The following is a 16573-nucleotide window of genomic DNA, read 5'->3' on the forward strand; positions in this document are numbered from 1 at the left end:
ATCTCACATGTCAATATTAACGAGAAACAGACAAAACACCATATTTTACCAAGTATATTTTATCTTTTCCTTCCCAATAAAATTTCAGTGGTTGATATTCTTTCCTGACTGATCAGGGAAGAAGAAATACAGTTTGGATACATTATTAGAACATTATACTGCTTTTAGTTGTATACTAATTCCTTCTGCCATCAGCAATACATAGACAGTTATGTGTTCCTGTACATTTAAAATGCCAACAAGTGTCATTATTTAAAGCATTAGCATGTTAGCTGCCTAAACAAAAATAATAACTTGTTGATTGGGAATTAAACTTAATGGTGGCAAAGGCAGAGTAATTTCTCAACCATGCTTCACTATTTTTGTCAGACTGTAGCTTTGCTCCCATATTGTTGGAAAATGTACATCCATTACACAACTATTAAGAGATACATTACTTAGAGCAAAAAGGCAGAACACATTGCATTCCTTAAGCCTTTAAGAACTGAGAAAGTTATGATGAATCATTTATCAACACTGAGTGGAGAAAGGTCACAGATTTGAATAACAAATGTGCATGCAAGTGTTTATACAGTCAAATCCAATCAAAGGCTAGTGACCATTCACACTAGGATGCTAACTAGGCAAATTACAACCATATTTACAACCAAGTAAATATGTAAATAAATGGAGAGTTTACATAGTCCTGGGAAGATATGTAACAAATGCAAATAATAAAACTACTGTATTATAATAAAGTTGCTTATTATAATATTATAATACCATTACTTTTTAAATGATTAATACAAGTTTTCATTTTTTAGAAAGTTTTATTGAAGATTTAAATTACAATAGTAAAAGCAAATACAACTAAACTTAGAAAAAGAGAAATAGAGAAAAAAAAATAAGTGCAAAAAAAAGAAGGAAGAGAGAGAAAAAGTTACAAAGAAATGGCTTCCAAAGTTCATAACAACACTTATAAATGCATTTATACTTTACCCTCTCTAAGGTTACATCATAATTTCCTTCTTTCCATAATCTACTCATCCTAATTATCAAATCCAAAAATCACAAGTTCTTTTTTCCAGCAAAAAGTCCATAAGGGGTTTCCAGTCATTAATAAATGTAGTTATTGAACTTTCTCTAAACAAACTAGTTAGTTTTGCCATCTCTGCTAGTTCCATCATCTTATCAAACCATTCCTCCGTTGTGGGTATTTCAGCATCTTTCCATTTTTGTGCATATAATAGTCTCACAGCAATAATCATATATAAAAAAAGTCTTCCATGGCTGTTTTCTGTCTGTTCATTAATCCCAGCAAAAAAAAGTTCTGGTTTCAGTTAAATATTAATTTTTAAAATTCTTTGTATCATTGTGTGTATTTGAACCCAAAATTCTCTGGCTTTTTTACAAGTCCACCAGGCATGATAAAATTACCCTTTGTGTGGTCCACATTTCCAACATATATGTGAAGTATCTTTATACATTCTAGACAATTTTTGCTTAATGACCAAGTTGCTGGTCCCAACTTTGGTCGCTAAATGAGGACTACCTATATATATTTATTTAGAAATACATTAAACATTGAAAGGGACTCACACACCTTGCCCTACTCCTTCTTCAATTATGAACCATTCGCTAATCATTTCATTTATTTTCACTGATAGGTAAAGGTAAAGGTTTCCCTTGACGTAAAGTCCAGTCGAGTCCGACTCTAGGGGGCGGTGCTCATCTCCGTTTCTAAGCCTTGGAGCCGGCGTTGTCATAGACACTTCCGGGTCATGTGGCCAGCATGACGACTCGGAACGCCGTTACCTTCCCGCCGAAGCGGTACCTATTGATCTACTCACATTTGCATGTTTTCGAACTGCTAGGTGAGCAGGAGCTGGGATTAACAACGGGAGCTCACCCCGCTGTGCGGTTTCGAACCGCCGACCTTCCGATCAACAGCTCAGCGGTTTAACCCGCAGCGCCACCGCGTCCCTACCATTTTCACTGATACTTTACTTCAAACATATGCTGCCCTTACCACTTTTAGTAACCAACCTTCAACTCTGTGTTTGTACAAAACATAATTCAAGCACATTCATTTTAGCATCAGTTTCTCTAAATCAACAAGTATCCAATAAACTGTTTCATATTCAGTTTTCTTGTGAAAAATGTATCTGAAGTAGTATCACAGCATTTTGTGAAATAAAAAGTACTGAAGCAATTTCAATCTCTGATTCCAAGAAGATCAGTGAAGTTCAATATAGGAACTGAAAAATACTTTCAACATCTTCAGTGTATACTACTAAGCATGTTATTAGATAAATTACCCTCATTAACTACAGCACAAAATTCCCTAGGGAGAATATCTGGTACATAAACATGCTGTGAACACATTTCCTTAGCTTAAATATTCAGCATCATATAAATAGTTTTTAAGTTCAGTGACAAACCTCAATTTTGCAAGACAAACACATTACTGCATTCAGCAATAAAAGATCTCTACGATTTTCCAGGTTCAGCACAATGTTAATGAGATTTTTATTTCTTTCCTGCTTTAATTTTAAGAATGGATTTTCCGATAAACTTACTTTCTGCTTTATCTATTCTTGTACATTCTAAATAGGTCAAGGTTATTTTCTTGCTAAATTGCATTGTCCATGACTAGAATAATTAAGAAAAAAAAGAGCTCCAGTTATCAAGGCACTGCATATAAATTATTCAGCTAAAAGCAAAAAATTTTTAAACTGTGATCTTCTACATAATTACATTCCCACACACAGGAAATCAATGGATCATATGTATGCATGCTGACTATGTGCCAGACTAAAGCACAGTGAGTAATAGGGTTTTAATACACCCTGGCTTCTCTATTAAATAACTAGCCCCCAGAGACTTTGGTTTCATGCACATACACAAAAAAAGGCTAAACACAAGATGGTTGAAGCTACAAATGATTTTAAGTGTTTTAACTACTGAAAAATTACATTCTGAGTACATGAAGAAGCCACACTTAAATGTTTTCAGCTTGTGCACCTCTATGCTTATGCATACAAAATATTTGTGAGAATAAACTAGTATTACACAAAATTTGCATCACTACCCCAATCTTTCCTATATACTTAAGTTTTTTTTTTTCAAATACTATTTAAGCTGGGTTCATGTACAACTTGTTGGGCACAAGTGGAAATTATAAATGTACCTTGGGCTTTCATGCCACATCCTCCTTCATCCTACTACCTTTTGCATTCAGATTTGCTCTTCAACCAACCTTTTTAAAAATCAGACATTGTCAGTACATATAAAATTAACCCTTTTTTCATAAAAACAAAAGAACCCTCTAATTCCCAAAGAAGACATCATGAAGGGTGAAAATGATATACAATATTTCATTTTTTCACAGCTTTTTAGATGTCCTTGACTAGAATCACTCAGGGATAATTTTATTGTGCCATGTCTACCTCCTTGCCTAAAAAGAGCAATGCCAATCTAAGTTGTCTTATTTAGGAAATGAGGAAGGGGAAGCACGCCTTGGGCAGCTGCTGGAGAAATGGAAGAGGCAGATGGATCATATCAGTGGGTAAGATGGTAACCAGGAAATAGGCAGTCAGGATGGTATAGGGAGTAAGGAGTTGGACTAGGAATGGGGAGACCCAGGTCCTAATCTACCCTCATTGGCCCAGCCATTTTCCTCGACCTAACCTATCTCATGGGTTGTTGTGAGAACAGTAGGTTTTGTACTTTGCTAATGTGGGATTTCCTCAGCACTCTTTTTCTATCAGGGTACTCTTCAGATGTTTTGGCCTTCAACTGCTATCTGCCCCAGGAATCTAAAGGCAACAGGCTGTCTGTAAATCATTACCTGGATGACTTAATGGATGATAATCCCTGGAGTCATTAGGGATATAAATAATCACCACCATTCTCATCTCTTTCTCATGATTTCTGTTTGGATATTACATGAGAAATACTGCAGATTTTATGAAGATTTAAGCTAAAGATTTAAGCAAAATTTATATGGCTAGGTAAGATCCCTATAACAATTACCAGCATTATATAATGGTGTACTTATTAGTTATAGCAGTCTTGGGTTAGTCTTGGGTCTAGCAATCTTGGGTCAGAGAGCCAGTTTGGTGTAGTGGTTAAGGCATCAGGCTAGAAACCAGGAGACTGTGAGTTCTAGTTCTGCCTTAGGCACAAAGCCAGCTGGGTGACCTTGGGTCCGTCAGTCTCTCTCAGCCCTAGGAAGGAGGCAATGGCAAACCACTTCTAAAAAAACTTGCCAGGAAAACTGCAGGAACTAATCCAGACAGTTGCCAGGAGTCAAAAACTAACTCAAAGGCACAAAACAAACGAACAATCTTAGATCAGCTATCATAGAGGGCTTTTTTTTTTCATTGCTCTGAATGAAAGGAATGCTTCTTGTGCTAAGCTTATCATACAATACTCATGAAATGACTTGGTAAGGTCAACTGTGCAAGTATTGTAAAATAGAGAAGCTTCTTATACAGTCAGTGAGCAGTTTAAAACAAGGAGTTCAGGTTATAAACTCCTCAAATAAAGTACTAGACTTATGGAGACAATCTACAGGGATTACTAAAACAGCCATCCCAAACTTATGACCTCCCCCACCCCCTCCAATTACAGGGAACAAACTCTCCAAATTCCCATTCTGTTGGCTAAGCTGGTTAAAACTTCTTGTAAAAGCCAAGACATCTGTAGGGTCGAGGCTGATGAGCATCCTCACACATATATTAATGGCAGCCCAATTCATTTCAATCAACATCTGTTCATTTTAGTTCTACTATTCCTTTTAAAATAAAATTAATAAGGATAATTATTTTATAACTATAAGATATTTTAATGAAATTACAATATTTATGTTAGTGCCAGTTGTTTAATACTTATACTACTCATTTAAAGCAGCATTTTTTATTTATTCAGGAGCGGAATATTTTTTGAAGTATGCACAGCTTTGTATCTTGTGGTTCTTTACATAGTTAAATTATTATCTTTATAAAAAGGCTTTTTATGTATCTGAATTAAGTCAAACATGTTTTGCTACAGAAACAAGCAATTTCAAAGTGGAGCTATCCATTTTTGAAATCTGCCTTTTAAGCCTTCAATTCATTGTTCTTTCCATCTGGTATGCAGAGCAGTCTGCTCTAAGTAAAAGAAGAATCGATTTCCTTACTTCCTTTTCCTAAGTCAAAATTAGGAAATTTAATGTATTTCTGTGAACCAGTATTTTTCATTCAAGTAGAAAATCATTTCTAATTTTATCTCCAAAATTGTTCCATATTTTGGGTTTTTTTGCTATAAAGTTCTTGTTTACTGTACCATTGATATTTGTGGAAGAAAAAAAAATTAACCAAGACTGGGTACAAGAAGAAAACTCAAATTCCTGCTCTGGGCCTCTCAAGTATTTTAAAAAGCCCATGCACTCATCTAATGTGACATCAGGCATATAGGACTCTTCACAAGCAGAATGTTTAAGAATCACTACTGACACATTGAGATGATTTAAATGTTAGGCATATAAAATGAAGAGCTTTATTGTCTATTATGCTATATTTTGCTCTTTGACAGAACTCTGAGTAAGGATCTTCAGCTGTGTCTCATCTTTTCCTGTCATATTACAAACAAATCATTGTTTCCAACATAAAGCATTAATAAGGCAGGCTTAGCAGAATACAAAGCATATTATTCAGATTACAACAGAGTGTTCTGTATCTGCCTGTCAAGCCAACCCAATGAACAATAAATGAATCAAGTGTTCTGTCATTCATAAGGCACTTCATTGCAAAAAGAAAAGAGTAGAAAGCAGAACAAACCACTCTACACTTCATCAGCTTTTCAGAATACAGGTAATAATAAACTGTTTATAAAGAAAATGAATTATTAGATTGTCTTAGTGCTATTTAAACAGCTATTGTTCAAATTAAATTGATATGAATTGATGTAAGTTTTATATTTCCCCCCTCAAAAAAAAAAACAACGTTCAGGTGTATGTTCTGTGTGATCCCAACAGAGCTCCTGCATTCTGAAGCACTCTTGGGTACTAGTAATGTGAGTTTGGTCAAGCCCACAATCTTTAATGAAGGAAGCCACAAACAGGATTCCATATGTGAACTTATATTACCATATTCCTCTTCATCTTCATCGCCTGTTGATTTTTGAGGGTAAAGGAAAATTTTGTGCTTCCTGATTTATCCTGGAAAATGTTAGGACAATGTTTGTTTATTGTTTGTTTGTTTATTATAACTCAAGGCAGTGAACATACCTAATAATGGCCACATGGATATTATCAGATTTCAATTCCCATCTGTTTTAGTCAAGAAGGCAGGCAGGCAGGCAGGCAGGCAGGCAATGGCAAATCTTGCCAAGAAAACTGCAAGAACTGGTCCAGGCATTTGCCAGGAGTCAACACTGACCAGAAGGCGAAGGAAGGGAGGGTGGGAGGGAGATGGACAATTACTATATTGCATTATGATGATTTATACGATTACCACAGTATTGTGCTAGATTGTTTTTCAGTATGCATATTCTCAAACTATAAACCTCTTAGAATCCCCTGTAACTGAGGCAGTATAAAGAAGCCTAAAGAAATAAATGGTGAGTGATGATGTCAGTCACCATCAGGAGAGCCACATAATGTACATTCCAATTTCCAATAATAATTACAAAGGATACAGCACAATTCACTATTCTTCTATTATATAAAGCAAAGCCTTAGAGTTGGAATTTAAAACCCACTTCCAGAGATGCATTTTCTTTAGTTAATATCAAATGTTTAAAAAGCGCAGACTGCCATGAACATGGGAAAGACTAACGGGGGAAAAAACAGTATGCACAAGAAAGCACAATAAACAGACATGGTCTGCATACAACAGAATGGAAATAAGTAGTACTGTCATAGTGATGGCAAGAGAGTTAACAGCAGGTATGCTGAAATAGCGCAATAAACCATAGTGGTCATGGAGACATTCTTGAGTTAATTGCAGTGGAAATATTTTACGAAGAATTCAGTAAGCTTCAAACAAGCCAGAAGCAACTGTTTCACTGGGGCAGGGTGGGGCTGGGGATATTTGCACATAAGCTATATTTACCATCTTATTGTGTCATACAAACAGTTACCTTTTTCCCTAGATTGGATGTTTTTTTAATTGCTACTGCAGACTACAAGGCTACCTTTTTGAAAACTCATGTTCTATGGCTTGATTGCAATTAATTGTTCGCCAGGACCATTTAAAATAGATTAACATTCTATAAAGACATTGTTTTGGCTTAAGTCCTCTTACAAATGATCGTTATTGCAAGATAAATAGGAAGTAGATGTTTCTATTTAAAGTAGCTATTTTTGACCTGTTCCCCTCTTGCACAAGGCTAGCAGGATGCCTCTTCATTTTACATTTAACCAACAATTTTCAAAAATCCACATTGGGGATCACAATTATCAAGAATTATAGTTAGGCTGGATTTACATATCACAATTATAATGTGGTTTACTTACTGCTGGTTTAGTGTGCTATGTGAACCTGACATTATGACTTGTCCAACAAGCCACTGTTAAATACACCCTAGCTTAGTGTAATATGCAAACTGTATTAGTTTAAATAAATCAGCTTGAGAAGCTACATTTATTTTGAAACTGATTAGAGTTAGTTTAAAGTCATTAAATTTATTGACGCCACCTGATTTAATAAAAGTGAAGCTTTCAACACCCCTTGCCCAGCCATGGAGGAAGAAAATGAAAAAGCCCCAATGCTCATGGTAGTCTGGGTATATCACAACAAACCATGGTTAGTGTCATTTGAATGCAGCCATGATCAGGGGCCTCCTACCCCGTGTGGCCTGCTGGAAGCTTGGGAAGCCAAGCTGCAATCCCTATTCCTCAAACATCACCCATCCTGGCCCTATGATATTCTCCTGAAAATATCACTTGAAAAAGCTTTGCAAATACTCATTCATAGGTTTCAGTTCATCTGTGAGAAACATGTCAATTTTCATACCCAGATTTTAGAGACCTGTTTATTTTCAGTATGTACTTTAATGTTATCACACCATTCTGGAAGTAAGACATACATCCCAAAAGAGGGTTAACAAAATCTACCGCCCACTGCGCCCCCAGGCATTTAATGGTTATAATAAGATACCCAAAGCTAAATCTTGGAAATAAACATTATTCCTCAAAAGAGCTATTGTAAATTACAACAGAATTTAATTGACTGCCATAGAGTATGCAAAGCTTTTTTGGATATTAGAGTTAGTTCTAGAAATCTAATGATAGAAGCCAAGTGAAAGAAGCATATTTACTACTGATCATTCAGAGAGAACACTTACATCTGCCATTTACACATAAGGAGCTAATACCAGCCTCAGAGCAGACAAATGCTGCATACCTCTCTGTAGCAGAAATTCCACATATTAGGATTTTTCACACATCTCAGTCATTGGAGCAAATAACGATTCCTGGCTGCTTAACCTTTTCAAACCAATAACTATTATACTTACAATTCTGAAATGCACAAGCATAATTTTACTATTTAGAATTCTGAAATTTCTAAGAAAAAAAGTTAAAGAATATATTTCAGGTTGCTTTATCATCTTCTCCATCCTGATTACCCACAGGGCCGTTTATTCAATTTCTTTATGATCATAATAATCAACAACCCATCTCTGACTTACTTTATGGTAACAAGTGATATTTTGTATATTTTAAAGTTGGAAATGTTTTTGGAGCATCTTTTGTAATTTGCCATCCTCTAGATATCCTGGCCTTTAAACGCCAAGAATCGCTAGCCTGAAGACCAAGTAAGTCCAGCACATCTGAAGGGTACCAAGTTTAGGAAGCAAAGGAAGACAGTGTCAATAACCCCAAACCCAAGGTGCTAAGGTATCCACTACTCCCTAAAGGAGTGCCTAAAGCTCTCTATATGGACTTTGAAAGTCTTAACAAATGAAAACAATGGGCTGCTATAGTATTGTGTTCCTAAATGTTCTCATGTGTCTAGAAAAAAAAATGCAAAGGAACACTATGATAGCATAGTGTAGTCTAACTCCTTTACCTTCTGATAAACGGGTGTTCGTGACTGAATACACTCACTGAACACTCAGTGGTCATCGTTTAAAACCAGGAGCCCTCCTATGACAGCCATTTTTTAGGAGTGTATATGATACGCATGCCCTTAAAATTCCAAATGTGCCCACTGTTCATCATCTGAATTAGTGCCAGATGGAGGTTTAAATGTATATAAAAGGTAGTAAGACATAGCATAGACTATAAAAATGAATTGTTTCAGTAAACATAGGTTAGCTATTAATTATACTGTGAAATGTATAACAATATAGAGGCAGTAGGAAAATGTTAGGAAAAGCATATCATCTTGTCTGGACTTGTGGATTTCTAGAAGTATCTTGCTGTCCAGTCATAATCTAGGAAGCATTAATAAGATTTTTGGTCTGATCTGACAAACTTATTCTTATATGTTCAAGAGATTTTGAAAATAGGCTCAAAAAATCTTAGCACTGCCTCTCCCAAGCTGGTGCATTCCAGATGTGTTGAACTTCAATTCCCATTACCCCAAGCCAGCATGACTGTCTATCAGTACTTGACATTGCCACTCTTCAGAAGCTACGCAGATCAAAAGAGCAGCATATAAATGTAATAGGTAACGTTTTGTACAGTTTGGTTTACAGTATTTTAAAGGCCCAAAAAGACATCTTATACTGTCTTTGCACCCTAGTGTCATATATATCATGTGGTTTTATTTGTCTGCTTGTTTCTTGCTTTGAAAAGCTGGGCTGAAATATTATGAAAATGTGCTAACTTTAGCTTTGAAACAATGCAAAAAGCATGCCAAATTTAAAACCCATTAGGGAGAAATTTCTCTCTTGTTTAACTAAGTTTTTCCCATCTTGAAAACTGTACTTCCTGCCTTTTTAATTTTACAATAGGATTTCTGGTTGCTGGGGACAAAGGTGACCAGAAGGTAAAATATCTTCTCTCCATAATGAATGCATAAGATTTCCTGTTGACTTCCACATACACTTCTCCAAGGTTCTTAGAATGGGAAGTTAACAAATCCACATTTAGTAGATCAAAAAGCCACAAATTCCATACCACAGATTTCCTAGCCTCAGGAGCTTTCTACTTGTATTTGGCCACTTGTTCTTTATTTCCAGATGTTAACAAAGAGAATCCAGCCTCTTTGAAGGAGGGGGGAGGGGGCAGGTGGACAAAAGTTGGAAGTTGCAATATACTGAATTTACTCTGATCAGAACTGAAGTTATGATTGCAAGAAAAAGCACATTTGTAACTATATATTTTTCAATAAGCAAAATTTCAAATGGCTAGGTGTCTCAAGCAACCAGTTGTTGCTTACTCATGTTTCAAGTGGCCTTTATACATCTGTTTAAAGCAATGGTTCCTAATTTTTCCTTCAAGAAGACCAACACATTGTCATTGACAGATTTTGAGAACTTACACATTCCTGTGGGCGCCATGGCACCTACATGTCATCTGCTAGACCTCAAATTTAATTAATTTTAAAAAATCAAATGGCTAAGATCTCATGAGACCACCTAATCCCACAAGATTTTGATGCACCCACCTGAAATCTTGTGAGATTTTAAGCGGTAACATCCACATTCCCTGAGATGCAGTATATCTGAATACTATGGCTTATTTTCTAATTTTTTTTTGGTGCCTGTATCGCAGATCACTTATGAAAATAATAAAGGCGGAATAGAAAATGTAATAGATAATAATACCTGTGTGGACCCTCAGTAGTCTGGCACCATAAGCCAGAAACCATGAGTTTAAAATAACCATATACATTATCCACCAAAATTAGTTTGAAGCACTTTACCAAAAAAGAAATAAAGCAATCTAACTACATATTTAATCACTTCCAGGACGCCGGTTAATATGCATGAACCAAAGATTCAGCAGAACTTAGATATAAAATCTGATGCTTCTAAGTATACTAGTAATCAGAAAATACCCTCTTATATTAAAATAAAGAAATGAAGCCCTTTGCAGCAGATGGAACTTAAAATTACTGCATTCTAACAGCTCCTTTTCTCAAGAAGACCAGATAAAATCTCTCCATTGCATTTTAATTGGTAAAATATTTAAGCAGCTTAGGAAAAAAAGAGTTACTGGAAACTCAGGGCCTGGAGTTTAATCATTAACATTTGTAGTCTCCAGTATTTAAGTTAGAAATATTTTGAAATCACTAGTACTTTTTTCCACATGTTGCCACTTTCTTTTACGAGAAATATTCTACCAACTTCCTGCCCTAAGAAGAAGCTCCACGCCAACATTTATACTTAAGATGCTGAACAATTCAATACAGGAGAAATAAAATTGCACATTGAACTACATTTAATGAAAGGGAGAAAAGGTTTACATGGCATTTTAAAACAGGCCACTCTGAAAATGTAAATTCTGCTGCCCATGGATCGAGTAAATTATGTTAAAAGACAGACAGTAGGAGCTTGGAATTTAACTTTATTTTCAAAATTTTGTTTTATAACGTCTTCCATCAAGATCAAATGGCAACGCTGTGAAGTACTGAGTAAGAAAGAGAACGATGTCTATAATGTAACAGAAGGAGTAGGGAGGTAGCACCAAACTACTTCAATTTAGTGATTTAGACTGCATGGTCCATCTAGCTGAATCTCTAGAGAGGATACAGAGATGATGCCCATTTCATCACTTCTGCAAGGACAACTGCCACTGGCTCCTGTCCCTCCCCAAAAGGTCTTCCTCGGTGAGCCTCTCATTCGATTACATTGTTTAGATTTCATGCCTCTATTTCATGTCAGTGCCTATGACATTTTATTTTGTTGCTGTTGTTGTTGCTAAAAGGATATGGTATTTTGTATCCCTAATAACAACAAAAGACAATGAGATTAAATATTGTTAATTGCTTTCATTTCACTGGGTTTTTTTTTCCCTTTAGGAATCAAGAGACCAACAAAACTGTTGAATGAATAGCAATTTCAGTCCAGTTCCAGTTGAACTTATATAGAAATGTGGTTTTCTAATATAGCTGAAAAATGCCTCACAAATACACTATTCATATTTTTATATATATTTGGGTTGTGCACTGAAACACCATGGATTCATAGAATCATACAACTGTGGAGCTGGAAGGTAACACAAAAATATAGTCCACGTCTGCAAAGTATAGGAAAAGCAATTAAACCATCCATGAGAGGTAGCTATCCAGCTTCTTAAAAACCTCTAGAGATATAAAACCCACAAGCTCCAGAGGTTGACTGCTTCACTGCTGTACTGAATTTATTTTCAGGAAGTTTTGCTTTAATTTATAGACCTACTAAACTGATTCATCAAGGCATCTGAAATATATTTTTTATTCCCTCCCACACTCATTTCTACTTTATATCTTACATCTTCTGTCCTCCTAAAGCCGTTATTGATTGATAGGGATAGAAGAACCTCTGGGTATTCTATGGTTCTTAGGGTTCTATAGAACCTCTGGGTTCTAGGTTTCTTTCTAAAATCATAGAGTTGGAAGGGAGATAAGCTCCTACTCAATGCAGGATGCACTAGACCATCTCCTATAAATGACCATACAGTCTATGTCTGAAGACCTGTAGCTAAAGAGAACTCACCACATCATGTTGTAACCTGTTCCACTGGCTGACAGCTCATACAGGTAGTCCTCACTTACTGACCATTTGTTTAGTGACGGTTCAGATTTAAAATGGTGCTGAAAAAACCGACTTACAACTGGTGTTCACACTTATGGCCGTTGCAGTGTCCCCACGGTCACGTGATCATGATTTGGGTGCTTGGCAACTGGTTCGCATTTATGACTATTGCTGTCATGAGTAAAGATGGCGAGCAGGGGGCTCCCATCCAGGCTGTAAAGCGCATGTGGAGTACTGAGGAATTAAGCAGCCATTCAAAAAGAGACACAGATCAGGCCCGCCTTAGCCTTTGGGGTTTATATGTCTGGGTTTTTCCCACGCTTATTCAGTTTGTTAGGATTCTGTTTATGTAGCAGTAATAAACATTAGAGAACTACTCCTCGTCTCAGCATGTGTCTCACTGTTAGGACAACTGCAGCATTCTGTGGTCATGTGATCACCATTTTTGAGCTTCCTGGCTGGCTCCTAGCAAGCAAAATCAATGGGGAACCACATTATTTGCTTAACGACCACATTGTTCACTTAACGACCACTGCAAAAAAGGTCATAAAATTAGGTCAGATTCACTCAAAGACCACTTTGTTTAGCAACTGAAATTCTGGTCTCAGTTCTGGTTGTTAAGCGAGGATTATCTTACAATCAGGAAGTACCTCCTGATGTCTAGCCTGAAGTTCCTTCCTTGTAGATTGAATTCACTGTTTCTGGTCCTGAACCCTGGAACAATAGAGAATAAATTCACTCTTTCTTTTGTGTGACATCTTTTTAGATATTTCAAGACAGCTACTGTATCTGGGGAAGGCAATGGCAAACCACCCTGCTATAGTCTGCCAAGAAAACATTGCAAAAGTGGCGTCCCCCCAAAGGGTCAGACATGACTTGGTGCTTCACAGGAGACCTTACACTTTCATTCTATCTTCCCACAGCAGTCTTTCTGCAGGCTATGGTTAACCAGCTCCTTTAATCATTCCTCGCTGGGCTCATGTTGTTGTTCTTTTAGTTCAGGAACAGGGGTCTGTGCCTCTCCCTGAACCATTATTTGCTGGCATTCTTTCAGGTTCCCCTCAATATTCCTAAATACCTCTATAGAGAGATAACCTGTATCAACTGTTTTCTTCTATTTTATATTTGCATACTAATTTTAATAAATGTGACTTAGCTGGACTTTGAGTCTAGACTAGATATTTTCTTTATTTCCCCAAGGGCCAATTAGTCTCTTCCACACACTATTTACATCAAGAGAAAAAAGAGAGGCTAATCCCTCAGCTAGCAGAAACCAGAACATAGTTTAGAAGAAACAAATTTTCTGGTTAACTATGAGGAATGATGACAGAAAACAGTGAAAAAGGAGGAAGTGCACTGCCAGTTAGCAATTCTGCTGGATAGGTCTTGGAAGAGCTGAATTTCATAGTGGAATGGCAAAGGGGTAGTTATGTTGTAACCTTTGACATAGGCCTGTACATTTTTCCTATTTGGGGGGGGAGATTTGGGAAATCTCCAGAGTCATCCAAACAGAGATTTAGAGAAATCCACCTACCCCTAGCAGAAAGCATTACCAGACTGACCTATCACCCAAGCAGCAACTACATACTTTTCAGTGTCAACCAGCAACCCCCCAGATGTTACTAAATACAATTCCCAATAGCCTCAATTAACATGGGCAAAGGAGTTTCAGTTCAGCAACATCGTGCGGGCCCAGTTTGCCCCCCCCTGCAATGCCCATGAAGCTCAAGAGGAGGAGGATCTGACTTTTTAGCAACTATTAAATGCCATACAGATAGTGTCTCCGCTGGGTCACAATGAAGCTGTCAAACAGCCCTCCCCCAAAAAAATAAATAAAAGAGAAAGGAAACAATGAAGGTCAGTAATTGATTCAATCTCTTTAGTTTTAAAAATAAACCTGAGCAACTCTGGCAGGGGCAGACTTTGCTGAGGTCAAATTCTCTGCGTTAAACACTAGCATTAATGGTGCATTTTTGTCACTTCCTTAATATTCTCTGCACTACTAAAAGCATAAATAATCTTGCATAAACAAACACAAATGATGTTAAACATTTCTGATAAATAACATAAAAACCCTGAGGTCTCACATATATTTTACTAACAAAAAATGAGTTGAAGCCCATTAAGGTAATAATAAAACTAAGCGTGAATTTATTTTTGCTATAAAGTTTCATAACTTGACCTACGGAAAAGCTGTTAAAACCCGGCCTTTTCCTCAGGCATTAGGGGAGCCCAATATCATGTGTTTGTTTTTATGGAATTGTTATATAGTGCCTCAGTCATCTTTTCTTGCATTGAATTACTTTACTTGGTCATGGGGGAGAGGGCAATATTGTTTTTATATGGATTGTTTGGCACCCAGAGTTACGCACGGGAGGCTATATAAATTTTCTAAATAAAGGAATAAATACTATTATTTCCTTGAAAGGAAGATTAGATGTTTCCCCAAATATTACCTTTAAAGTAGGACTGTTCACTAAGATTCAGTGAGATTGCAATAATGGAGCAAATGACTTTTTTTCTACCCAAGCTTCCTTTTTAATGGGGACCCATCTCAAATTCAGGGTTATTTTCCTTTTGGGTAAATACAGTATGATACGCACACCTACATGCACACACACACACTAAAGGACACAGTACCCATACAGTATGATACAATCACAAAATTGTGAGTTGTTTTCCATAAGACTTTTAAAGGGTACACATGATAACCTAGAATCTAGTATAGCCTTTCTTCTGCCATTGTCACATAATAAAAAAACTTCTCCACTACCACAACCTCATACTTTGTTCAACCACTGATTATATGTTGGCATAATATTTGAAAACTAGTAAGAATCAAGTTTTGCTTCTAACAAAATATGAACTTTCTTCATGATTTCCCAATGCATGGAGGAACATTAACAGAACAGTGAGTGGTACCCCTCTGAAGTGAGTTATTTTCCAGGTCAGAAAATACCTGAAGTGCTAAAGTATTTTCTGACCTGGAAAATAACTCACTTCAGAAAGGTCACAATTACTTTTATTTTGTCAAATAAGTTGCGTGCTTGATGCTCCTAATAACAAACACAATTAAATTTTCTGTAAGGACTACTTATATTTATAAAAATAAAGGCAGGATAGAAAATAAAAAAATAAATAATTTTCGATAGCAAATTGCTTTTTTTACTATAAAAAGTGTCTATCATTCTTAAGGATCAACTTTTGAGAAGTCTTAACACAGTTGGTAAGTCAAATTACACAGAGACTATCCGAGTTGAGATTTCCAGTCACGGAAGTGACCCATGAGACACATTTTCCAATCAAAAGATGAGTGAAGGAGCATAAAACTGAAGACTAGTGTTACTCTGAGGCGACAACAAATATTCAGAGGTGACAGTTTTAGAAATGCCAAATAAAAAATTGATGTCTGAAGTTATCCTGGGTAGTGTCCTGTGAGCATGTCATTCAGTTTTAGTATCATGTTTTGAAAGAGTAGTTAAAATACCTGAGATTTAAAACTGTGATGCAATGTGAGGGTGAACCTGGAAGACAAGGGTGGGGGAAAGAGATGCAGCCTAGGGAAGGATCAAATAAAAGAGAAAGGAGTCCACAACAGAATAACAGCCAGAGAAAGAAACTTAGGAAGGACCCGCCCTAACTACTCAGCTGGGAAATAGGGAGGGCAGGAGATTTGTACTTCCAGATTTGAAAGATTCTGTTAATGTAGCCTTACAATAAAGTAGAACTACCTCATCTCCTTGCATTTCCTATCTGGTTTACCTGGGAGGGCTGACATCAATCTTGCAAGTCTGAAAGTACAAATCTCCCGCCTTCCCTATTTACCGCCCTACCCCGTCTTCCAAGATCACCCTCACATTCCATCACAAAAACTGATACAAACTGCACATCTGAGAAGGAAATCAATAAAGAATAGGATTTA

The 16573-nt window shown here is 36.6% G+C and overlaps 1 protein-coding gene across 2 annotated transcripts in view; it reads right to left on the reverse strand.

Moving 5' to 3' along the window:
• LHFPL2 (LHFPL tetraspan subfamily member 2) overlaps nucleotides 1–16573 on the reverse strand; it is a 109831-nt gene that overhangs the window by 65953 nt on the left and 27305 nt on the right. The gene's annotated exons all lie outside the window — the stretch shown is intronic.

This window comes from Candoia aspera, chromosome 2, assembly GCF_035149785.1.
Source record: "Candoia aspera isolate rCanAsp1 chromosome 2, rCanAsp1.hap2, whole genome shotgun sequence".
In the NCBI taxonomy this organism is placed as follows: Eukaryota; Metazoa; Chordata; class Lepidosauria; order Squamata; family Boidae; genus Candoia; species Candoia aspera.